The 25,324-nt window shown below is 39.8% G+C and overlaps 1 protein-coding gene across 2 annotated transcripts in view; it reads left to right on the top strand.

Annotated features, from left to right (window-relative positions):
- ZMAT4 (zinc finger matrin-type 4) overlaps positions 1 to 25,324 on the top strand; it is a 361,668-nt gene that overhangs the window by 83,252 nt on the left and 253,092 nt on the right. The window lies entirely within an intron of this gene.

The raw sequence follows: 25,324 nt of genomic DNA, 5'->3' as shown, positions 1-25,324 counted from the left end.
TTGAATTAGGAAGTCTCCTAGCTTTCTGGTTCAAGAAATTAATCTTACCCGTTCCTGTTTCATTAGTTCCTTGTAGCCATTGATTTACTGTTAATAAGTCTGTCTTCTGAAAACTAAGCTTCTCCAGCTTTGACCTTAAATAATGCCCCTTATCTGACACCCCAGTTTCCTAGGAGCCTAAAGCCAGCACCCATGTTTAAGGTGAGGAGCCCAATAGGGTGCTGCCCATTGCTTTAAAGCCTCAAAGCAACATCCTTTTCCACTTCATGGAAAAGTCTATTTTTTCTTTTGGCTCAACTGCTACATTCCTCATTTCCTCTCCAGGCGGCGAATTCACCCTCAGCTTACCCTCAGCAGGCAGAACAGGATCGAGTTATGAGAAGAGTTTTTGGTACACTAGGTCAGAAAACCTGTGCTGTGAGTAGTCTTAGCCAAGCCACTCCCCCCTCCAGATTTCAGTTCTTTCCTCTGGACCATGAGAAGGTTGCGGTCTTCTTTCCTCTCCTCCCCACTCTTCATGCCCATCCTCTCCGCATCCCCCTGGTTAGTTATTTATTAGGGTTGAAATGTTCTTTTTTTTTTTTCCTTTTTATTTGTATACAGTTCTTTAAAATATTCATTGCTTTGTTGAACATGTTTATTTTAAAACATTTTTTTAATTTTAGCCTGGTTTTAGACTTACAGAAAAGTTACAAACATAGTCTAGTGAGTGTTTCTAAACCCCCTGACCCAGTTTCCCCTGCTGTTAACATCTTGCATTATTACGGTACATTTGTCAGAGTTAACGGACCAATATCGATACATTATTATGCAACACATTATAAAGGGTGAAGCCTGTACTTTATTCAGAATTCCTTAATTTTTACCTAATGTCCTTTTTCTGTTCTAGGCCCCTATCCAGGATTCCACATTACATTTAGTCATAAAGTCTCTTTAGTTTCCTCTATGTAGACTGACAGTTTCTCCAACTTTCCTTGTTTTTGGTGACATCGATAATTTTGAGGATTTCTGGTCAGGTATTTAGTAGGATGACTCTCACTGGAGATTTGTTTGATTTTAAAAAAATATTTTATTATTAAACTAGGGTTATACATTCTTGGTGAGGAGATCACAGAGGTAAAGTGCCATTGTCATCACATCATATCAAGGGTACTGTTATCAACATGACTTCACTCTTGATGCGGACCTTGATCTTCTAGCTCTAGGTGGTGTTTACCAAGTTCCTCCACTGCAAATGTACGTTTCCTGCTTTTCCCTGTTGTACTTTTGGGAAGGCAGTCATTATGCACAGAGTAAGCATGCACTTTTAATGTATACAAATGACATTGTGATGTGAATCTCATTCTTATCTTGCTATTTTATTCAGCAGTATATTTCTAAGAACCATTCTACGTCTGTATCTGATCTCTTGCTTCTAATTGCTGCACAACCTTCCATAGTGAACATCTGTCCTGTTTTGATTTTTCCCATTCCTTCAGGGATGGATATTTAGATTTTTTTTTTCAGTGCCTGTCTAACCAAAGCTGTGCTTTGACAAACATCCTTAAATATATTTCCTAAAGAATCTGCACAAAGATTTATCTGAGATGAATAAACAGACAAGAGTGGAACTTGTGCATCAAAAGCCAAATCAATTTGACTAAGCCTTGCTCAGCAGAAGGTTGGTATATGAAGGTTCCCATATCCTCAGCTCTACCAGTAAATTGCTCTGTTCAACGTCCTCATTTTTTTTCCTAATCTAGCTGATACTGATATTTTGTTATTTCTTTAATTATTATAAAATTCGAACAACCTTTTGTATGCTTATTAACCCTTTTGTTTCCCTTTTCCTTTTGGTGATTCCTATGTATGTTTTTTGTCTCTTTTCTATTCCTCTATTTTTCTTTTTGATTTCCTTGTATATTCTTTGTTGGATTTAGACTTTGGAAACATCTTCTCCCTTCAGTCATCTTCTTATTAATCTGTTCATGATGGCGTTTAATAATTTTATTTGTTAAACTTGTTAATTTATATATAATAAGTTTAATGAGTTTTTACCTTACAGTTTAAGAATTTATCCTCATTGATACATCACAAAAATAAAATATAATTGATTTTGTTAATTTGATACTTCTAATTATCTTAACTCTATTTGGAACCTACCCTTACATATTGTATAAGTTAGGAAGCCTCTTAGATTTCCCTCAACACAGTGAACCTGTTTTTCTACCATCATCTCTAATCTATTTTTCCCCATAATTTGTGGTGTCATGTTTATCATATGCTAATTTTCCACAAGTACTTGACTCTGAATCAGGCTTTTTTATTCTGTTCCGTGATTCTATTTGTCTATATCTAGGTCAGTCCATATTTATTTAATTACTAGACCGTGGCATTATGTCTTAATGTCTGAGAGGGACAAGCCACGTCTCTTTCTTCTTTTATTGCAGAGTTGACTTAGCCATTTGTGCAGTGTATACGTTTGTTGTTCATACAGATGTTTGAATAAGTTAACCGATTAAGTTGAAATTTTATTGGGATTCCATCAAGTTTAAAAACTAATTTGAAGAGAATCGTTATCATTATAGTACTGAATCATCTTATCCAAAGCAAGGATATCTATCCATTTATCCAAGGTCAACCCAATTTCTACAGTAAAATTTTAGAGAAATGTAACTTAATAAACATAAAACACATGAGCACATATACAATTTTTGCGTAATTTATTTCTTAATGACATATTTCTTTCTTTCTACTCTTTTACAAAGGTTTATTCATTAGTTTTTAACTAAATTGTAATCTTCCCTGGCTGGATAGCTTGGTTGATTAGAGCATCATCCGGAAGCACAGAGGTTGCTGTTTTGATCCCCAGTCAGGGCACATATGGGAACAGATCGATGTTCCTGTCTCTCTTTTTTCCCCCTATCTCTCTCTCTAAAATCAATAAAAATAAACATAAAAACATCTAAATTGTAATTATGTTGAAGGGTCATCATTTTTATTTCTTTCTTCTTCCATACCATATTTGAACCTGGAGGTACATAACGGATAGCATTTTTTTTGATTAATTGATTTCCAGGGTAAACACTCTATTAAACGTTATTTTTTTCAGGTCTTCTCTTTTATTCTCTTTTACATTTCAGTCTCTTTTTTTTTTCTCCTTTCTTACTGACTTGCTTGCCTCTTCCATCTGTTTTTCTTGTTGCCTCCCCTGTGTGGCCATTTATCCGGCCCCCGCTGCACTTCCGGAAGGGGCACCTCTTTTTTTATTCTTTTTTTTTTCCTTTTCTGCATTTTTCTGAAGCTGGAAACGGGGAGGCAGTCAGACAGACTCCCACATGTGCCCGACCCACCCGGATCCACCCGGCATGCCCACTATGGGACGATGCTCTGCCCATCTGGGGCATTGCTCTGTCGCTACCAGAGCCATTCTAGTGCCTGAGGCAGAGGCCACGGAGCCATCCTCAGCACCCGGGCCATCTTTTGCTCCAATGGAACTTTGGCTGCGGGAGGGGAAGAGAGAGACAGAGAGGAAGGAGAGGGGGAAGGGTGGAGAAGCAGATGGGCGCTTCTCCTGTGTGCCCTGGCCAGGAATCGAACTGGGGACTTCCACAAACCAGGCCGATGCTCTACCACTGAGCCAACTGGCCAGGGCCAAGGGGCACCCTCTTTCATTGGTGGTCAGTGAGAGGAGCATAGTTTCCATTGAAATACTGGTCAGTTTGTTGATTTAAATTTACTTGTTCTTTATTTTAAATATTGTATTTGTTCCCGTTTTGTTTTTTACTTTAAAATAAGATATGTACAGTGTGCATAGGGATTTGTTTATAGTTTTTTTTTATAGTCCAGCCCTCCAACGGTCTGAGGGACAGTGAACTGGCCCCCTGTGTAAAAAGTTTGGGGACCCCTGATTTATCCAGTGGGGTTAAGCACTTTTTTTTCTCTTATGCCGTGTGTTGCATTTTCTCTGGGGATGAGCAATGGAACTGAAAACTCAGCTGGGTCAGTAAGTCAAGGTGAGTCTTCAGTTTTGTACAACTGCATTCCCAACCATTAGAAAGTTGTTAACATTTACTGCCAAGCTGTCTCTTAAATATCCCGTAATAAAAAGCCAAAATATTCTGTGTTTTTTTTTCAATTTCACCCTTAAGCTGCATTTTCATTACCACATTTTCTTTGCAAAGTGTTATAACATTCTTTACTAAAATCTTTATTGTGTCAGGTGCTCCCATGGTAGTCTCCTTACATCTAAAAGAAAAAAAGCAGTCTTATTTTCTTAAAAGAAGGAAATGTGTTGTGGTAGATCTTTATTTTGCTAGTGACATGTCTAACCACTGCTCAGTTGGATGTTACTGCTTTGTGTCTGCTTTGTAATCTATCTAATTATCATGGTCCAGAGACATGATTTACCCTTCACTCTATCCAATCCATATAATAGTAAGCTATATAATGATGAGGTTTTCCTAGTTTAAAAGCTGTTTTAATATGATATTGTAAATGTGCAAATAATTCATCAAGTCAGTTTGCTTTGGGACTGTGTGTTCTGAGAAGGCAAGACCACGTTTAGAAGAAAAAATTAAAAGTCTAACGCCCAGTAAGCTGAGAGCACTGAAAGAACATGGCGCCCCTTGGCTCCAGTACTTCAAGAATCCACGTGTCTTTGGAATGGCTTGGTGTACCCAAGGTAAGACACCAGTGGTTGGTGTGTATGGACTAATCAATATGCTGATTACGTTGAAGAGGAAACATAGTTTTGAAGTTAATCTGATGTTGCTTGGTTTTTATGACATTTAGAATTTTTATTGAAAGGTTGTCTGAGTAAAGAAATACAAAGTAATGGTTACTACATTAACACCTTAAAGACCAAAATGTCTTTGCTCAGAAAATCAGTCATGTAGCTAAAATATTAATGTAGCAGAGACACACATTCTCCATTTAATATAAACAAAGAGCCACATTGGGATTGGGTCATAAGGTTCAGGGCTATTTCTTAAATCTTTGAAAGACATGGAATACCTAGAGTATAACACTGGGTAACAAAATTTTTGTTGCGTCCACAAAAACACTTGTTCTTACCTAATTTGAATGTACTGATCTCAAATCTGACATTGGTTTTCTCTGTAAGCTACAGTTTTTTTGCAATTCAAGATTTTAGGTTTTCATCGTATTATAAAATTTTCAACATTTAGTTTAACATAATGAAGTAGAATGTCTTCTTGGGCATCATCTTTGTGAAAATATAATTTATATATAATGCAGTAAATACACTAATACACTTAAAGATATGATTGCATCAGAATTTGTCTACAATTTTGAAATAGAACATATTAAAACACTTATTTTAATCATAAAATTTGTGCAAAACGTATTTAAATTCTATTCAGGCAAAAATTTGTGTTTGTAGCTCTTGTGTTTGTGTACTTGTTGAGGACAATCTCCTTTGATGCTCCAGCAGTAGTCTGCTCATCACTAACAGCTCCAAGATTTTCGGGAAACTTACCAAGGTGACTGTTCAGGAAGTGAATCTCAATGCTCATCCAATGTCGCAGAAAGCCAACAGCATCCTTTGAACCAGAAGTTCATAGTTTTCTGCTTTTTTCTTGCCAAGGAAGTTCTTTGTTAACTGCTACATAAGACTGCCATGCTGCTTTCTCCTCCTTATTTATCTTCCTGGCAAATTCTTCGTCACTTATGAGGGTTCAAATTTGAGGTCTGTCAAATACACCTGCATCTATCTTCTCGAAAGACAAGGCAGGAAAAGCAGAAATAATATGTTGGAAGCATTTACTTTCTCTAATCAAAGCCTGAACAAACTGCTTCATTAAGCCAAGTTTGATGTGAAGTGGGGGAATAATGATCCTATCTCAATTAACTACAGGTTCATTCACAATATTTTGTATCCCTACTTCCAGTGGCTTCACGTTTGGCCACTCTTTCTGTGTCCAGTGTTTCTCCAGAGCTCAGCTATCCCACAAACACAGAAAGCAAGAATACTTTGTGAAACCTCTCTGTTGTCCTAGCAGGAAATTTACCATTTTAAGATCCACACAAATGATCCAGTTATGTTTCTCATACTTCAGAAAGTCAAGGACAATTTTTATGTCATTCTTACTAAGTCATTCAATTTGGGTTGGCTAAACTGCTGAGGGGTTAATGACTGCTTGGCATCAAAAGAAGACCCTTCAGATTCTACAACCATTTTCTCATGCATCTTATCAAAATACATTTGATCACCATGTTCACTTTCTTCATTCTTAGAAGAAATAAAACCATTGAAAACTAGAATCGGGAGTGTCTCAGAGTGTGGGATAGGTCGTATTGCTGAAGGAATATTAGGATATGTGATCATATGCAGTTTTTTCTTGCTGATGCCCTTTGTATGGATCAGGCAGAAATAACAGTCACTGCTGTGGTCCTTAGGTTCACGCCAAACCATGGGAATACCAAAAGGCATTCCTTTGCGTTTTCCTTTTGTCCAGTCACGAAGCATTTCCTCACAATTATGACACACAATATTCGGAGCCCAATTCTTGTCTTGATTGCCAAGGGGAACTTGAAAATAGGCAATATATGCATGTGTCACAAATGATGAAATATTGCGCTTTTGACATTGAAGTGCGTAACAGCCACATATATAACAAAAGGTGTAAGGACTATTCTTACATTTACGCCTACTTGAAGAAGCCATGATTCAATCTTAAAACAAAATAGGAGGGTGTTTTTTATCAGATAATAATTTTTTACATTTAAAAACAACTACAATTATGTAAAAGTGATGTTTGTAAAATATTAATTGCCTTGTGGTTATGTTCAATCCAAGAGTCACCCTTTAACTCCAATTTAAAAACCAATACATGCATTAACTGTAACAAAAAGAAATTAAAATTGCATAAAAACTTGAGCATGCATCAAAAAATGGGTTTCAGATTTGGAATTAGCGATGCAGAAATATATAGAAACAGTTCTAAAACGTTATGCAACAGAAAATGAAAAAAAAAGTGTTCCCCAGTGTAATTGCTTCACCACTATTGGGTATGCTCAGAATTTTGGGATTAACTGCAGAATTCAGGAGGGTATTATCTTGCCCTCTGGGAACGTTCATCTGGGAAACTGTAATCCTCATATTTTTGTGACACTGATGTAAAGAAGGACACACTGGCTAGTGTTCTGGTATTTGGCTCAACCAGGTAGTACAGGATTCTCAGAGATAGGTGTCTTGCAGCTATTTCTGAGCATTTTCTTCCAAGTTAGGAGCATGATGATGAGCACCCCTGATGTTTACCTGCATTTGTTCCCCCAGCATTTCTTGGGAACATCTACAGTATGTCAATGCACCATAATAGATGCATTATTTTCCTTCTCTACAGGGATCCCTAGATAAAAAAACACAAACATCTTGTACTCATTTAGGACATGGAGTTAAGACAGGAGCAGAAATGACAATCATACAAATGAGAAGAATGTAAGCAGCATTAGAGAAGCATAGGTATGTGCTATTCATCACAGAGATTTAGGATGGCTGGGTTAGAAAGAAAAATCAGTTTGACTAATTCTTCTCAATTCTTTTTTTTAAAACTATAAGCACAAAGTCATTTACTTTCTGTCACTGATGAATTTATGCAGGCCACAACATCATACATCAAACAAATTAAATACTTTAGAATAAATGTGTAAATAGAAGCTCTAAATAGGGTTTTTGTTATTGTTAAGATCTCATGTACCTTTGTGTCTATGAGTTTTCTTTTGTTTTGCTTAACTTCTTCACCTTTTCCATGCAGCCCTGCAACCCTCCGGCTGGCTCCTGTGACAGCTGTCAGTCTGTTCCTTACCTATGAGTCTGTTCCTTTTTTGTTTATTAGTTAATTTTGTTCATTAAATTCCACACATGAGTGAAATCATATGGTACTTACTTGCCTTTCTCTTACTGGATTACTTCACTTAGCATAATAATATCCAGCCATGCTATTACAAAAGGAAAGATTTTCTTCTTTTTTATAGCTGAGTAGTATTCAATTGTGCAAATGTACCACAGCCTTTTTATACACTTATCTACAGATAAGCACAAAGGCTGCTTCAAATCTTGCCTATTATAAATAATGCTGCAATGAACATAGGGGTGCAAATATTCTTTTGAATTAGTATTTTTGGTTTCTCTGGGTAATTTCCAGAAGTGAAATTGCTGGGTCATAAGGCAGTTCTATTTTTAATTTTTTGAGGTAATTCCATACTACTTTCCACAGTGGCTGCACCAATCTGCATTCCTACCAACAATGGGTTCTCTTTTCTCTACATCCTCTCCAGCACTTGTTTGTTGATGTATTGATAAGCGCCATTCTGACAGGCATGAGATGGTATCTCACTGTGGTTTGAATTTGCATTTCTCTCATGATTAGTAATGTTGAGCATCCTTTAGTATATCTATTAGTCATCTGTGTGACCTCTTTGGAGAAGTGTCTATTCAGGTCCTTGACCCATTTTTTTGATTGGATTGGTTTTTTTTTTTGGTGTTGAGTTTTATACGTTCTTAATAAATTTTGGATATTAACCTTTTATCAGATGTATCATTGGTGAATATGTTCTCCCATTTAGTGGGCTGTCTTTTCATTTTCTTGATGGTTTCCTTTGCTGTGCAAAAAATTTTTAGTTTAATGTAGTCTCATTTGTTTATGTTTTTTTGTTTCCCTTGCCTAAAGAGATATATCAGAAAAAAATATTACTACAAGAAATGTACAAGATTTTTACTGCCTGTTTTATTGTAGGATTTTTTTTTTTTTGTATTTTTCTGAAGCTGGAAACGGGGAGAGACAGACTCCCGCATGCGCCCAACCAGGATCCACCCGGCACGCCCACCAGGGGGCGATGCTCTGCCCCTCCGGGGCGTCGCTCTGCCGCGACCAGAGCCACTCTAGCGCCTGGGGCAGAGGCTAAGGATCCATCCCCAGCTCCCGGGCCATCTTTACTCCAATGGAGCCTCACTGCGGGAGGGGAAGAGAGAGACAGAGAGGAAGGAGAGGGGGAGGGGTGGAGAGGCAGATGGGCGCCTCTCCTGTGTGCCCTGGCCGGGAATCGAACCCGGGACTTCTGCACGCCAGGCCGGCGCTCTACCACTGAGCCAACCGGCCAGGGCCTTATTGTAGGATTTTTATGGTTTTGAACCTAACATTTAAATATTTAATCCATTTTGAGTTTATTCTTGTGTATGGTGTAAGAAGGAGGTCTACTTTCATTTTTTTGCATGTATCTGTCCAACTTTCCCAATAGCATTTATTGACTAGACTGTCTTTACCCCATTGTATGTTCTTGCCTCCTTTGTCAAATATTAATTGACCATAAAGGCATGGGTTTGTTTCTGGGCTCTCTATTATATTCCATTGATCTATATCTCTGTTTTGATGTCAGTATTGTGCTGTTCTGATTACTATGGGCTTGTAGTATAGTCTAATATCAGATTGTGTGATTCCTTCAACTTTGTTCTTCTTTCTTAAGTTTGTTGTAGCTATTTGGGGTCTTCTGTGGTTCCATATAAATTTTTGGAATATTTGTTCTAGTTCTGTGAAATACACCATTAATATTTTGACAGAAGTTGCATTAAATTTATAGATTGCTTTGAGTAGTGTAGGCATTTTAATAATGTTAATTTTTCCTACCCATGAACAGTATATGCTTCCACTTATTTGTATCTTCTTCAGTTTGTTTCTTCAGTGTCTTATGATTTTCTGAGTACAGATTTTTACTCAGAAAAATCTTGGTTAAACTTATTCCTTATTCTTCTCAATTTAATAAAATGTGAGAATAATAAAAAACTGTTGTTGCCTTTTCTATGGACTGGATATATGTATTTAATAAGCAAAAGAAGGAAAGGTAGTTGTTTAACATATAGAACAAAGCCCTGATTATGACAACACATCTTCGACAATCAAGGCTACTCAAGGTCACACTTCAGAAAATCTTGCTTTTCTGTACTTGGACATTTGTCATGTGTGTAATCATGAGGAAGTACTTATCTGTATGTTCAGGAAATAAAGACATTTCCAATGCACTGAATTTGAAATGAAAAGACACAAAGCATAACCCTGACAGCGCTGCTCTGTGTTTGATTCCCTAGAGGTTCACAAGTTTGCTTCTCTGGGAGCCCCCGTGAGTGTGCCTATACGGCCTCTGGAGCTGTCCATACGCAAGAATGGACGTGGTTATGCAAGTTTGAAATGATGTCTTTCAAACTGGGTACAGGGATGTTATCTTGAGATTCTACCAATTCTTTTAGACTTCAAATATTTTTAATGGATAATTTTTAATGCATATAGTTTTGCCAGGTATAAAGATGAAGCATTCCCCCTTTTTATAATAACAAAAGACGTTTTATAGAATAAGACTTTGTATTACTTAGGTATTGTTTTTCAGGCAAGAGTCATCAGGTCCTTGAGAATTTTGTTCTTGTGGACACTTGAAACTTTCTTCTTTTATTTACAGTTTAGAAACACTGTTTTAAACTATATCATGTCCAGAGCCCACCATCCTATCACTGTTTTGGGGATTTAATATTTTTAAGTTGTTTTTTGTGCTAATGATCTCCAAAGCTGGGCAGCCAGCGATTGGATTAATAAGACCACTACCTTGATTTCTTTAAGGATTGAATTATTTTTTCTGTGTTTTTAAAACATTTATTATGCCTTTAAATATTTAAATAGCTCCCTTTCTTTTGTGTATTCAAATTGAAAACTGTTTAGGAGAGACCTCTCAGGAGAAAGCTTCAGCAGAGAAGGGGACAAACTTGTAAATTGGTAATAGAAAAGAAAAATTTGTTTTTCTTCTTGTCTGACTCTTTCTGTTTCTTTCTGCCACTTATATTAGAGCTATAACATATATCTTCATCTATATATATGAGAGGGAAATAAAGTTTTTGATTATCTATCTACTATCTAGCTACCTACCTTCTATTTATCTATCATCTATCTATCTATCTATCTATCTATCTATCTATCTAATCACCTATTAATAGAAACATACACACTCAGACAGACAAGAAGAGATAAGCTAGACTCAGTGTTCAAGGGACAGTGAACTTGGAACATCTCCCAGTCACAATCAACTGAGGAGACTTTGGTCTGAAAGAAACCCTCTAAGTAGTAAAAACAATTGAGAAACCTGAAGTGGAGAAGGGGGTGGAGGAAAGTCTGCAACTAAAATTGCCTGTAATTTTTGCTGTTATTTTATTCACTGATAAAGCTCTGTGTTGGCTCAGGATGAAGTCCTAGGAAGTAAAGTTGAGAAATAGCAGCAACAGCAGTAAAGGTAAGAGAAAATTAATCTCAGCCGAGTGCTGCTTTGGGAAAGCAAGTACAAATTATCTACTTTGTCAGTGAAGTTTTCCTCTGTCAGAGCCAGCAGAAGTTGGGAGTGATTGGGGCTATGAGGAGCATCAGCAGGGGCCCCTGTGTCTCTAAAATAGGGAAGATTTATGCAGTGTACAGAAACTCAGGGCAGCTCTTCAAGGTAGAATCAGTCACGGGGTAGAGATGTTTATTAGTTTCTAAGTGTTCTTTTCTGCTTTTTTAACATCTTTTTTCATATAGCTTGCAAACAGGGCTTGAAAAATAAGATGTCCTACCTACTGTGGGGTGTCATACATTAGCAGCCTGGTATTAGGACCTCAGGCCAGAGCCATGCAGTGGACAGGAACTCAGCCCCCTGTGGGGCTTGGTGATATCTGACAGGAGAGGAGGACGAGAACACCAGACAGTTCTTCCTGGGAAGTGCATGAGGCATTAACTTATAAATCGGGTCTCTGAGCGTAGCTGTTCTGGTTCATGCTTAGATTTCAAGTTCTTTGAAGACTTGCGTTGACAGATGGGAGGCAGGAAGAATGAGCAAAGAGCCCATTTTTTCAGCCTGAAGTAGAGGTCTTCCCCAGGTTGTCTGCTATATGCTGTGCCCTCTTGCTCACCTGCTGTGAGGGTGGGGGGTAGTCCTAGACCCTGGAGAAGGTGGAAGGCTCAGATCACTGCCACTGCTCCCCTGGGATTCACCTCAGTAAACCCTGCCAGCATCCTCACTTGTTTCTTACCTGGCTTACCCTAAGCGTTTGGCCTGAACTCCAGGATCTTACCCCGTATCCTGTCCCAGTGGATTTATCAACAAACCAGTTTCAAAGTGGAGGATGTTACAGGTGAGGAGTGTGGAACTGATCAACTGATTCTCTGCCCAGCATATTTGCCCATACACCAAATCTTGTTTATGGCGACGGCTTCCATTTACCGAAAACCGGGCACTGGGCCAATTTTTGTATGCATCATCTTACATCATTCTTCTAATGACTCACGTGGTAGATACTGAGATACCGTAGTTCCCCAGTATCTGTGGAAGATATGTTTTAAGAACTACCCCTGCCGCCCCCCCGCCCCCCCCCCTCGCCAGTGGATGCCTGAAACCGCGGATAGCACCAAATTTCTAATCAACTTCATCAACCCTGGTGGAAATGTGGCAGCAGCTTCTTCATTGACAGACACAGCCTTTTCAGTAATTGTTATATTTTCACTCCAAACCTACTCCTCAATCAGTGTAACAACCCCTTACTTGCAGTAAATAGACTGGTGTCACTTGTTTCAGGGGGTCCCCTCCTGAAGTCTTCCTATAGGCTCTACATTTTCTGGCAAAACACATCACTGGCCATTGGAACACATATTCTGTTCCTGTCTTCTGCCCACGAATTCAATGTCTTTTCCATCTTAACTCAGCATGCATCACACCTCGTGATTGTAACTTTTGCAATTTAAGGTGCAACAGCAAAACTAGCACAAATTCCTTCACAATTTTATGGACAGAAGATTCGTTCTTATCATACCTCTTAGCAATCTCAGCATGTGATTCTTTTCCTTTCCTTTCACCTATTTACTTAAAGGAAGCACTCTTTGGCATATCTGAATTGCCGGCATCACTACTCTTGTGTTTGAGGGCCATAATTAAGTAAAATAAGGGCTGCTTGAACACAGGAACCTGATACCGAATGGCAATCTGAACACAGCAAATGGAGAACGCCACTAAGTGGCTCACGGCACTCTGAAAGGCATGCAACTTAAAACTTAAAAATGGTTTATTTCTAGAATTTTCCATTTAATACTTTTGGACAGCTGTTGGCCATGGGCAACTGAAACTGTGGAAAGCAAAGCCAAGGATTGGGAGAACTACGGTATCATGATTTTGCACTTGTCCTTTGAGGAAATTGAGGTTCAGAGAAATTATATAATTTGCCTAACTCCAATGCCTGGACCCTGTTATTTAGGATATTCCCCAATTACCACCTTCCTTGGTTCTGTCACACTCTCCCCTTTCTCTGAGGAGAAGGAGCAAGGGACAAGGCAGTTGAGTTTAATTGTTTCCTCATCAATTCAACAAGCATGTACTGTTTGTTCCCTTAGAACGTGCTGGGCACCGAGCCCGGGGCCCAAGAATAGAGGGGTGAATGGTGCTGTCTCTGTGACTGCGTGGGGTTCCTGCAGGGATGAGATGAACGTGCCGTGATTGGTATACACACGCCCGGAGTGTTTGGTCAGAGCCACCCAACGCTGAGGCAGGCGCCATGCTGTGTTAGCAGGGTGGCTGTGGGGCATGGTAGATCATAAGGTTGGGTTTGCAGAGAAGAAGGAGAAGTGAGCGGGCTCTGAAGTGTGAGGACAATTTCAGCAGCTGGACACGGGCAAAAGGAGACTCCACATTGATGGCACCAAACTTCAGAGGTAGAGTGCATGGGAATGGGGCACACCTGGCTGTGCTGGGGACCTGGTGTCCCGAGAGGGTGAGCCCAGAGGCAGGCACCGGGTCCTTGGAGGGGAAGAGGGGAACTGGCCACCTGACTAGGAAATGGGGCACTGCGTTGGGCCGGAAGTCTTGGTGCCAGTGTGAGTCCTGCCCAGGCATAGGTCAGTTCTCTGAGCCCAGCAGGTGGCTTTTTGACCAAGAACTTTCTGCAGCTTCCTAGACACCCAAAAGGAAGAGAAAAAACAATGTGACCTTTGGCTGAAATGGGAAAGAATTCCAGGTTGGATTTGATGAAGAAGCAAAAGGGAATACTGTGAAAAATACTTTGAGTTTGCAAATCGAGGCGCCTTCACCTCCCGGTCTCTGCAGCAGCTACGTGGGGCGGGCTGAGAGGGAAGGAGATACCATTCTAATTAGTGCACCAAAGGCAGAACTGTAGTTCTGCTGTTCTGAAAGTTTTTTCTTTCTTTTTCAATACTACTGAGACAGTGAAAAAGGGCTGGGTGAATTTCAAGGGTTGTGGTTAGCAGACAACTTGGCGAATTGCTGACTTAAGCATTTGCTCTTCACCTTCCTTTTCTCCTGTGCTAAACAGTACAAAGAGAAACATCCTGTGATAGAATATCAGTGCTCTTGTGTTCATTTGCAGTGCTGATCTGAGCAAATCATGCAGGGACCTGTCTCTGAAGGAAAATGGTGGGGGGAGGACTGAGCTGTGGGTAACGTTTGGGCAGGACAGACAGCAGCGGGGTCTAGCATTGCCTCTCTCCGCGGTGCGTCGGTGCGTCCTGGAACCCGTCGGTGCGCGCCCCACTGCAGATGCACTGCCCACTGTAGATGTGCTCTGTCTGCTCAGACCCGGCTTTCAAGGAAGGTTAATGGTGGCCTGGAAACCTCGGTGTTCTCCTGCCTCTTGCAGCCAACCAGAGGGCGAGAGAGTGGGGTTGTTCTGGTACAGAGGGATCACAGCCTAAACCTCTCCATCTCCTCTCACATTCGAGTTGCTACTTAAGACTGCGTAAAAAGAAAATGGAGGAAAAACAAAGAACGAGAAAACCCTCCTCAAAAGTTGCAGTTGTATCTTGAAGCACTTCTTTTGCTTTTCACGTCCATTTTTTAATAGGAAGGGACAGAATTCTATGCAGGCAGCGTCTTGTATAAACCCTAAGATACTTGTGGTGATAGTGAGGGGAATATAAAACACCACTTTGGATGCTCAAGAATGCCATTGGTTTGCCATTTGCAGAATGGATAATGTTTATTATAAAGTATGGGGAAATTTTTATATGCAACATTAATGCAATGGATTATATGAGATAAATCTGGGGAGAAAGTTTATACCCTGAGTCCCAGAGCCTCAGACTTTAAATCAATACTCTACTCCACTGATGAGAACAGTTTCCCAATTGATGTATCAGTGCAGCTAGTCAGAGTAGAAAGGGAGCCTCCGGGGGAAGCAGGTGTAACACTAAATTCTCCCCTCAGCCCAGGGACAGCCGAGGCTCTGAATCGAATTTCTGTAACTGTAAATTCTCGAGTTAACTATGTTGGCTAGATAGGCACTAAAAAGCGTCTATGGTCTGGTGATCATGGCATTTCATAAGGCACCTTGCACCTTTCACTTTTTGCCTTGGAATGCTTGATGGGGCAGACCCAGTGGAATTTCTGTGCATGTCGTGCGGAGTCAGGCACGCAGCGCCTCTCTGCAGGAGTGCCCTGTGGGGACGGTCAGTCCATTAGCCATGACTGTCCTTAGGCCCTGCCACCAGGGCAGATGGGATGATGGGATGTGTGGCTATAAATATGGGTGCAAGGATAGGGCTCTAGACGACATCCAGAGATGTGTGATTGGACAAGGTGTCCGGGAAGTGGTGACCCATAAGATAGGATTCTAAAATAGAATGGCTGATGAGACCCTAACGAGCAGATTAGGACACAAAGGCCCAGAGAGGACTTCTGATGGCTTTGTTTTGAGTTTCTAAGCTGAGATAGTATTTCTGTGTCTGTGACTCTCCCTCCCTCTTCTAAACCTCCAGAGTCTCTACTCTGCCCCTGCTCTTAGGGGGATAAAGTTCTATATTCCACTGTCACCCAAGCTACCCCCTGCTCTGTCTGTAGCTTCTTGCTTCCCATTGTAGCACAACTGTTGTCACAATTCCACAACACCTCTGTGATGACATCTGGATATCTTGTCCCCAGCTGAGACACAGACCCGAGTTAAAGAGAACTGAGGCTATGAGGAAGGGACATGCCTGGAGTGGGAACACCTGTGTCCATAAAGAAGAAGAGAGTTGGAGGGGCAAGGGGACAGTGTGTATCTGTACCATGCCATCATTTGCCTTCCTGGTCCAAATGACAAACCTGCTGAAGGGCCTGCTGCTTCTTCCTCAGCAATCTTTCTCCAGCCCCTTAGTTTGTCGACAATGAGACAGTAAAAAGCCCCAGTAAACTCCTCCAGAAGAAGCCTGATGTAGAAGCGTGACTATTAACCCCCCTGTAGAGCGTCCCTGGGATCATTTGGCTGATAAAATTCTTCGTGAAATGCAATATAATGTGTATGTATTTCCTTTTTAGGTGCCCCAGGTTGAGTTACTATTCATAATGGAGACAGGTAGTGCTCCGTAGTGTATTGAGTAAAAACATTTCTGAAGCACTAGATATCTGAGTCAGGTCACATCCCGACACCTCTAAATGCCAATGGAGTTTCTTCAGCTTATGGTGCAGATAAACTGTTTCTCATCCATACTGTTCAGGGCAGTTCCTTTCTCAGTGTATCCCAACCTCCTGATCAACCTGGCGGGTGTCATTATCCTGGTACTATCTTACATTATGTACCAGCAAGAAAGGATCAATGGATTTTATTTAATGATATTTATGTTTTCCTTTAAAACAGTTTGTGAAACGTAGAAATAACAGTGGCCTTTTGACCTGTCCTAAATCAGCCCGCAGATAGCCAATTCCAAAAGAAATTCTCTTCAGTGAAAGTGGACATTCTGTTGAACTGAATGAGAATGCAGGAGAATGGGGAGGAATAAACATGTTTTGTTTTCCACGGATAGCAGCTTGCAGATGTCCTTGAAGGGTGTTCTGTACCGGGGCAGGAAATGCACAAATAAGTGCTTCTACCAAGACAGCGAAAGGAGGGAGCAGGTCTGTCACACTCCCCTTAAAGAAGGTGACAAGAGGAATCCAGACGGATTGTAATTATAGATGTCACATCCCAGGGGACCCCTCAACCTTGAGAAACCCCAGGGCCAGAAAAACGACATCAATAAAAATGAGTGGCTTCAGTCTCGGCAAACCTGCAGGTTTGAAAACATTGGGGACGCTGTTTGTCACAAGCTATTCATTTTACCTGGAAATATTCGTGAATATTGAACTTCGAGGCATGACTTGGAGACAGGCTTAGATGTCACCAGAGCTTTAGAAATGCCCCTAGATGGGAAATTTGTAATGCTTGAAAGGAGGCAGCAAGTTCGCAAAAGGATTTCAAAGGTGTTGTTAAGTCATGCTATTAGGAAAGAAAGGTCAGCCTTAGGCAGGTTGGAAAACTGATGGAGTGTGTCTTTGGGAGTTGTCTGTGATCCTTGCAGGCCCTTTCTTTGGACACTGAGAGCCGCGTCCAGCCTCTTCTATGCTTTCTCTCCCGTGTGTCACACCTGTCCCCTCATCTTTCTACCTATGGAGATGAAAGGCAAGGTGGCTTTTGTGTTTTTAATTCATGGCCTTTATTCCTAGAGCAGTTTTGGGTTAATAATAATAATAATAATAATAATTGGATAGAGACCATAGAGGTTTCCCTTAAGCTCCTTCACTCCTCAGTTTCTCCTATTATTAGCATCTGGCATCCGTGTAATACATTTCTTACAATCAATGAACCGACAATGACATATTGTTATCACTCAAAGTCTGTAGTTTATCTCAGGGTTCATCCTTAGTGTTGTACATTCTGTGGGTTTCCACTAATGTATAATGACGTGTATCCACCACTACAGTACCATACAGAGTAGTTTCACCACCCTAAGTGGCTCTTGTGCTCCACCTGTATATCTTCATTGTCCTAAGCCTTGGGCAGCCACTGATGTTTTTAACATCTTCATAGTTCTGCCTTTCCTCGAATGTCATATAGTTGGAATAATATATTTATATTATGTAGCCATTTCAGTTGGCCTTCTTTCCTTTAGTAATATGTATTTTAGTTTCCTCCATCTCTTTCTGAGGCTTGACAGCTCATTTCTCTTTTTCTCCAAATAATATTCCATTGTATGGATGCACACAGTTTTTTATCCACTCACGTATTGAAGGATATCTTGGTTGCTAACGTCAAGGTTTTTAATGCTTAGATTATATAAGAATTGCAAAAATTTATGAAAGAAAGTGTCTAATACAGGAAAAATGTAAAGGTTTATAGTCTGCTTTCTTTTAAGGACCGTTGTTTTAAAGAACAGTTTTAGGTTTACAACAAGATCGAGAGGAAAGCACAGAGATATCCTGTGTGCCTCCTACCCCACACACGTGTGTAACTTTTTCCATTATCAACACCACTCATTGGATGCTTTTTCTAATCAGTAGTGAACCTACGTTGACACATCATAATCCCCTAAATCCATAGTTTACCTTCGGGTTCGCTCTGGTGTGGTACATTCTGTGGGTTTGCACAACTGCTTAAGGACATATATCCATCATTATAATCTCACAGGTGCTTTTACTGCCCCCCAAATCCTCTGTGCTCTGCCTTATTCATCCACCCACCTCCACCTCCAACTCTGGAAAACAGTGATTTTTTAAAAAATTGTCTTTGTAGTTTTGCCTTTCCCAGAATGTCACAGAGTCAGGATCATACTGTATGTAGTCTTCTCACAATGACTTCTTTCACTCAGTGGTATGCCTTTAAGTTCCTCTATGTCTTTTCATGACTTGACAACTCACTTCTCTTTGGCTCTGATTATATTCTGTTGTCTGATGTACCACAGTTTATCTATATTCATTCACCTACTGAAGGATATCTTGGTTGCTCCTAAATTTTGACAGTTATGAATAAAATTGCTATAAATGTCCATGAACAGACTTTTGTGTTGATGTAAGTTTTTAAAAATCAAGATTTTTTTTCCTGATTCTTAAAGAAATATAAAACTGAACCATATGAAATTGCCAATGTTTGATCATTTTTCACTTTAAAAAGTAGTAATTTCACATGGTCCAACATAGTATATAATACATATACTACACCTATAGTATATAACTAAATAGAGAAGTGTAGGAAACTGAAAATGAAATCGAATTTTTATTATAGGTAAAGCAATATAAGATTAATACAAGAATATGTTATGCCTCAGAACCCATCCAGACCTGTGTTCCCCCATCCATAATTTCAGCCTGGGCTTGCTCCATAATCCCAGAAAAAAGTGAGCTCACTGATGTCTCAGCCGGGTAGCAACTCTATTGCATTTTGAAGCAAGCCACCTTGACTTGGAGAACTTCTCTCCTGTGCTGTGCAGCAATCCTCCCAGTTAAGCCAGCAAGTGCTCACAGTGACCTGATAGGTGGACTGTCCTTTTATAGCTGTTCCATCTGTAGGATGCAAAGCAGGAAACAGATTTCTCAGCTGAGACAAAGGTCTGTGGGACATGCTGTGTGGTGGAGTCAAAGAGCCCCCGACCTCAGAGTCTTTAGTTAGTGTTATTAACATGTCTGTGTGCTAGGTGTTCTGAACTATGGAGAGATTCAGTGAGCAATTCAGTCTGGTCTCTGCCCTCAAGGAGCTTAGAGCACGCAGGACTGGGGGTAGGAGAGGGGATGTGGGAGCAAATGTTCCCACTCAGCCATGAGCCAAGATGAAGGACCTGTGTGACCCTGGCAGGGTGCTCAGCCTCTCTGAGCCTCAGGGTTCCTGGTGGATCAGAGGAGATAGGCTGGAACATTTGAAATCTGTACATTTTGCATCATGTTCTCAGTGTAGTTTCTGTGGTTATTTGTTTTCAAACTCTACCCTCTGTTTTTGGAAGGGTGGGCTTTCCTGGGCTGAAGTACTGAGCAACTCCCAGGGCCTTGTAGCTTCCACACTGCCTTTTAGTCTGTGATACAGTTTAGAAACTTAGCCAATGTATACTTTCTCCCAAGTTGTCACCCCGGCCTCTCCCATCCTCCTGCACAACCAGCTGCTCGCAGGCATCTGGTGGGGTCCAGGAGGAAACAGGAACACACGGAAGGGGTGTCTGAAGAGAGTTAATGAAAACATGTTTGCCAAGGTGAGACAAGAGTTTGGGAAAACCAGCAAAAATAGTGAACCTCCTTCAGTTCACAGTGGCAGTTTACTACCCCAAGAGGCACAGGGGCTGTGTGGGCCTTGGGACCCAGGGGAACTGCAGCAGCTGGTGAGTGCCCTGTGTCAGGAGCCATGGCCTTTGATGGAGGGACAAAGGAAGGCACTGAAAAAGCATGAACTAGCAGGGCGATAGTGGGCAGATGGGAACAGATACCCTACATTCATCACCTGCTCTCCTACTCAGAACCAGCTACATAAAGTGTGGGACCTTTTTCAAAATTAAGAATTTTAAGACGATGACTGCAGAGTGTTAAACCAAGTGTGAGACCTTTATTGGGGTAAAGGATATTCAGCCTGACCAGGCGGTGGTGCAGTGGATAGAGCATCAGCCTGGGATGCAGAGGACTCAGGTTCAAAACCCTGAGGTTCCTGGCTTGAGTGTGGGCTCACCAGCTTGAGCCCAAAGGTTGCTGGCTTGAAACCCAAGGTCACTGTCTTGAGCCCAAGGTCTCTGGTTTGAGCAAGGGGTCACTGACTCGGCTGGAGCCCCCAGTCAAGGCACATATGAGAAAGCAATCAATGAACAACTAAGGTGCTACAACAAAGAATTGATGCTTCTCATCTGTCTTCCTTCTTGCCTATCTCTCTCTCTCTCTGTTTCTGTCTCTCATCTTTCCTAATGAGATGGCATCCATTGATAGTTGTGCAATAAATGAATGAAGGCCATGAACCTTTCTCATGCTAGTTTTACTAGTAATCACTTGAGGGTAATTCTGGGAAAGATGTGTCATTTCTTGCCTGAAACGGGAGTCATGTTTTTCAACAACTTTATTAAAATATAATTGATATACATTAAAGTGCCTGTTTTTAAAATGTGCCCTTGGATAAGGTTTGACATAGGTATACACCTGTAGAACCATTAGCACAATTAAGCTAGAGAACATATCTATCTGTCCCAGAAGTTTTCTGTGTCTCTTCGCAAGGCCTTTCTCTTCTCAAGTCCTTTTTCTTTAATCATATTTAGTGGGGTGACATTGGTTAATAAGATTATATAAGTTTCAAGTATACATTACTATGATATGTGATCTTCATATTGCATTGTGTGCCCACCACCATCTTTGGTGACCATATATTACCTCCTTTACCTTTTAATACCTCTCATCCCTCTTTCCTCTGGTAACTACCATACTGTTGTCTGTGTCTATGAGTTTTGTTTATTTTTCTTGTTTTTTCATTTGTTGCTTTCAGTTTTATATGCCATGCATGAGTGAAATCATATGGTTCTTAACGTTTTCTTATCTTTTTTAAAAAAATTTTTGCTTAACATGGTAGTCTCAAGGTCTATCCATGTTGTCACAAACGGCAGTGTTTCATCTTTTATGGCTGAGTACTATTCCGCTGTATATATGTATTGCCATATTCCCCATGTATAAGACGCACCCTTTTCTGAAAAATTTGGGGTCTAAAAACTGGGTGCGTCTTATACAGTGGTTGTGGCATTTCAAATTCCATAGATGGAGCTGAGGGTGAGGCAATATACGAAGACAGTGATTCATCATCAGACACAGATAAGGACAAGCTAATGGATGGGAGTTTTGACAGTGATGAGAAGTTGTATGAATTTTATGATGAATAAAACTTGAGTTCAATAACTTTATGTAATACATTTTAAAAAAGATTTTGGGCCCCCAAATTAAGGTGTGTCTTATATATGGGAGCGTCTTATACATGGGGAGATACAGTACATCTTTTTTTTTTTATTTCTTGGTATTTTTCTGAAGTTCGAAGCGGGGAGGCAGAGAAACAGATTCCCACATGCACCCAACTGGGATCCACCCAACGTGCCCACCAGGGGGCGATGCTTTGCCCATCTGGGGCATTGCTCCATTGCAACCAGAGCCATTCTAGCATCTGAGGCAGAGGCCATGGAGCCATCCTCAGCACCTGGGCCAACTTTGTTCCAATGGAGCCTTGGCTGAGGGAGCAGAAGAGAGAGAGAGAAAGGAGAGGGGGAAGGGTAAAGAAGCAGATGGGTACTTCTCCTGTGTGCCCTGGCTGGGAATCGAACCCAGGACTTTCATACACTGGGCTGATGCTCTACCACTGAGCCAACCAGCCAGGGCCAGTACAACCTTTTTATCCAGTCATCTATTAAAGGACACTTGTTTCCATGTGTTGGCCATCATGAATTATTCTAGAATGTACATAAAGAAGCATATGTCTTTGTAAATAAATGTTTCAAAATTTTCAGGTGGATACCTAGAAGAGGGGTTGCTGGGTCATATGATAACTCTATTCTTTATTTTTTGAGGAACCTCCATACTGTTTTCTACAGTGGTCAACCAGATTACATTCCCACCACAGTGAATGAGGGTTCTTTTTCTTCACAACCTCTCCAACATTTGTTATTATTTGTGTTGTTGATAATGGCCATTCTAACAGGTGTGAGGTGGTATCTCACTGTAATTTTGATTTACATTTCCTTAATAGTGATGTTGAACATCTTTTCATCTATTTGTTGGCCATTTGTATGTCAGAATTGAGAGCCCAGAAATAAACCCACATGTATATGGGCAAATAATTTTTGACAAAGGAGCCAAAAACATATAATGGAGAAAAGAGAGCATATTCAATGAACAATGCAGTGAAAATTGAAAACCACATGTAAAAAAATGAACCTAGACTGAGGTCCAGTTGCTCCAAATCCTTGTCAACACTTAATATGATCAGTCACTGTTATTTTAGCATTCTAATATACGTACAGTTGTATCTGATTGTGGTTTTAATTGACCATCTTTTCATATGCTTATTTTACATTGGAGCGATATCTATTCAAATCTTTTGCTTATTTTTGAAAATCAGATTGATTTTTATTATTGAGTTTTGAAAATTATTTATATATTTTCATACACATCTTTTACCAAATATGTGATTTGCAAATATTTTCACTTAGGTGATTGTCTTTTATTTGTTTTAACTGTCTTTAACTAAAGTACAAACAGTTCATTACTTCACACTTTATGGATTGTGCTTTTTGTGTCATATCTATAAAATCTTTGCCTAATCTTTGGTTTCAAAATCCTGTGAATTTTTTTAAAGAAATCTTATTTCTGGAAAAATTTTTTAGATTTTACCATTAGGTCTATGATCCATTTTGAGTTATTTTATTCTTTAATTAGTGTTAGGTATGGGTCAAAGTTCTTTTTTTATGTTTATGGTATCTAATTTTTCAGCACTTTTTGTTGAAAAGACTATTCTTTCTCCACGGAATTGCCTTGGCATCTTTGTCAAAAATCAATTGACTATGTATGTGTGGATCTATTTCTGCTCACTCTGTTCTGTCTCATTGCTCTATTATTGTTCTATATAGATTCTAATACCAAACTTTCTTGGTTATTATGGTTTTATGATAATTCTTGATCAGGTAGTGTAAATCCTCTAACTCTGTAGTTTGTTTTCAAAGTTTTTTGACTATTCTAAGTATGTGCATATTAATATGAATTTTATAGTCAGTTCATCAATTTCTACAAATAAAAAGGCTACACAGATTTTGACTGAAATTTCACTAAATCTATGGACAACTTACAGGAGAATTGACACCTTAAAATTGTTGAGTCTTACAATACATGAATGTAGTACATCTCTTCATTTATTTAAGTCTTATTTAATTTCTCTAAGCAATATATTGTAGTTTTTATTATATAGATATAGCACATATTTTTTCAGATTTTTCCCAAAGTTTTAGACCTGATCTATTATGAATAGTGAATTTAAAAATCAATTTCTAATTGGTTGTTGCCAGTATGTATATAATTGATTTTATAATATCAGTCATATATCCCCAAACATTACTAATTCAGGGATTAGTTCAGGAGCTTTTTTTATTATTATTAAATTTAATGCAGTGACATTGATAAATCAGGGTACATATGTTGAGAGAAAACATCTCCAGATTATTTTGACATTTGATTGTACTGTATACCCCTCCTCCAAAGTCAAATTGTCTTCTGTCACCTTCTATCTGGTTTTCTTTGTGCCCCTCCCCTCCCCCACCCCCCACCCCCTCTCTCCTTCCTCCCCACCCCATTGCCATCACATTCTTGTTCATGTCTCTGAGTCTCATTTTTATGTCCCATCTATGTATGGATTCATATAGTTCTTAGTTTTTTCTGATTTACTTATTTCACTCCATATAATGTTATCAAGGTCCATCCATGTTATTGTAAATGATCCAATGTCATCATTTCTTATGGCTGAGTAGTATTCCATAGTATATATTATGTACCAAAGCTTTTTAATCCACTCGTCCTCTGACGGACACTTGGGCTGTTTCCAGATCCTCGCTATTATGAACAATGCTGCCACAAATATGAGGATGCATTTCTCCTTTTGGATCCGTTCTATGGTGTCCTTGGGGTATATTCCTAAAAGTGGGATAGCTGGGTCAAAAGGCAGTTCCATTTTCAGTTTTTTGAGGAATTTCCATACTGTTTTCCTCAGTGGCTGCACCAGTCTGCATTCCTACCAGCAGGAGGGAAACCCAGGAGGGTTTCTTTTCTCCACATCCTCGCCAGCACTTATTCTGTGTTGTTTTGTTGATGAGCGCCATTCTGGCTGGTGTGAGGTGATATCTCATTGTGGTTTTAATTTGGATTTCTCTAATGATTAGTGATGTTGAGCATTTTTTCATATGCCTGTTGGCCATCTGTATGTCCTCTTTGGAGAAGTGTCTATTCATTTCTTTTTCCCATTTTTTGATTGGATTGTTTGTCTTCCTGGTGTTGAGATTTACAAGTTCTTTATAAATTTTGGTTATTAACCCCTTATCAGACATATTGTCAAATATGTTCTCCCATTGCGTAGTTTGTCTTTTTATTCTGTTCTTACTGTCTTTAGCTGTGCAAAAGTTTGATATAGTCCCATTTGTTTATCCTGTCTTTTATTTCACTTCCCCGTGGAGATAAATCAGCAAATATATTGCTCCGAGAGATGCCAGAGAGCTTACTGCCTATGTTTTCTTCTAGGATGCTTATGGTTTCACGGCTTACATTTAAGTCTTTTATCCATTTTGAGTTTATTTTTGTGAGTGGTGTAAGCTGGTGATCTAGTTTCATTTTTTTGCAGGTAGCTGTCCAATTTTCCCAACACCGTTTGTTAAAGAGGCTATCTTTACTCCATTGTATTTCCTTACCTCCTTTGTCAAATATCAGTAGTCCATAGAGCTGTGGGTTTATTTCTGGGTTCTCTGTTCTGTTTCATTGATCTATATGCCTGTTCTTATGCCAGTACCAGGCTGCTTTGAGTACAATGGCCTTGTAGTATAAC

Source organism: Saccopteryx bilineata, chromosome 6 (assembly GCF_036850765.1).
Source record: "Saccopteryx bilineata isolate mSacBil1 chromosome 6, mSacBil1_pri_phased_curated, whole genome shotgun sequence".
Lineage (NCBI taxonomy): Eukaryota > Metazoa > Chordata > Mammalia > Chiroptera > Emballonuridae > Saccopteryx > Saccopteryx bilineata.
The sequence above is the reverse complement of the archived record's forward strand: the minus strand, read 5'-3'. Positions and strand labels throughout refer to the sequence as shown.